Raw genomic sequence first — 2,131 nt, forward strand, 5'->3', positions numbered from 1 at the left:
AGACTTAGAATGAAAAGGAAGCTTTCCTGGAATCAGCTAGTCAACATCTGGGCAAATCAAGTCAACACTGCATGTAACTCAACTCTTTGGATGTCACTCTACAACTGAGCAAGTTGGAGTGCTTATCCCATGATTTTTGAAATGCTATGAATCCATTCTAATTATATATGCACATCCATTTATATAATTTTATATAAATTTGTAAATAGGACTTCACAAATCCTGTTGTTTTCGATGAGGTATTTGATGCATGCAAAATAATATATACATTATAGAACATAGTGATAAAATACTCATTACTCCCTATCCAACTTAAGAATCAGAATGTTAGCAATACTTCCTTATGTTTAAAAGCCCTCACCCACAGACAGTCAAAATATCCATGCTTCTTGCTTACCTATGACCAATTCTTTATAGAAAGAGGTGACAGCAATATGAGACCTCAAAGGCCTCATATTTCCCCCAGTGCCATAAGTTACCCAAAAGCCATAACAATAAAACCATAAAAATAAAAACCATAACATTAGTTACCCTGATTCATAATCAGTGCTTACTGTATGCCAGGCAATCTTCTAAATGTTTTATGTACATGAATTACCTTAGTCTACTCAGTAACTCTGTGAAGTAAATATTACCACCCTCCTTCTTATTTTAGAGAACAAACTGAGGCATGGAGTAGTCCAGTATTTTGCCCAAGGTCACACAGCTAGTGAAGAGTAAAACCAAGATGCAAATAGGTCATCTGATTTTTGAGTCTGTTCTAGCCACACTATCCCACCGCTGCAGACAGGTGATAATGATGATGGCAATGGTGCTGAAGGCAGTGCTGGTGGTAACTTTTCCTCTTAAATATGGCTGGTCCTCTAGTAGAACGTTAGATTCAAAGTTTGAGGGAATATATCAACAGATTCATCCGTCCCATAGATTTAGAACTTCTTGACAATAAGAATTAGGATGAGAAATTATAGATCTAAGGCCCATGGTTGTGAAGTGAGTGGCAGACTTTGTTCTGGAACCGGAGGATCTTACCTTAAGTACATCACTCATTCTAGAACACCAGATTGGCTAGGTTTCACAGGATACCTTAACTCTTGACTTGGAAATAAAGCACAAGTAATGAATTAAACCAGAAAAGTCAATGGTGAAGTTTTCATCTCTCTGCTTGATCACTACTGCAAGGAATCTAGAGATATTATATTTGTAAAAATTTCAAGTGAGTCATTTTAAATCTCTTTGGAGCAAAGATGTGGACTCTCAGATCTTTTTGGGGTAGTGGTGGATAGGGTTCTACTCCAGGCACCTAGAACAGTACCTGCACTGTTCCATGAAGTATAAGTTCCATGAAAATCAATTGCTAACATCATAACCACTATTCTATGATTTCAAAGTAGGAAAAGGCCCTTGGAAAATAATTAATTTGAAGATCTCACTGCTGTTTGTATTCAAGACTTTAATGGTTGTATTAAATATTTAGATTTCTGAAGAATAATTTGTAGTACTGCCATATTGTATGAATTAATCTGTATAATGACATTAGAAACTACACAAAACAAAGCATCACTTGACTACAAGAGTGATGGAAAGCTTGCATTTGACCACTTGTATTTTTAAGACAAATATAAACATGATTACTCCCCACCAACATGCATTAACCTCAGCACAATTAGAAACCAGACCAAGCACAGTTTTATAAGTTTCAAGCTACGTCTAAAAATATAATAGGTGTAAAAATGATAAGGTAGATTTGAGCTGATTCCTTGATATTTTGAGGTTTTTAACATGGCTCTGTGAGTTGTTCTTTATGCAGTCAATTTCTTATTCTCTCCAACTGTTTTAGCTGAGCAATCCTAGTTACTGTGAAAAAAAAAAAAAAAAAAAACCCAGACGCTCAATAACTTAAAGCAGTGGAAATTTCTTGTGTGTGTAGACCAAAAAGGTGTTTCTGATTGGTGATGAGAAAGGGGAAAGATATTCTATTGCATGTAGTTTACAGACCTAGGCTGAACAGGGTTCAAAGTTGCCCTGGAGATCAATATCCAGTCCGTATATATGAGAAGAACATGGATGATGCCAAGTAGGAAGGGCTATGACTCACATTTCATTGGTCAGAACTCAGTCACATGGCCACCTC

The sequence above is a fragment of the Bos indicus genome, chromosome 16, assembly GCF_029378745.1.
Source record: "Bos indicus isolate NIAB-ARS_2022 breed Sahiwal x Tharparkar chromosome 16, NIAB-ARS_B.indTharparkar_mat_pri_1.0, whole genome shotgun sequence".
NCBI lineage: Eukaryota > Metazoa > Chordata > Mammalia > Artiodactyla > Bovidae > Bos > Bos indicus.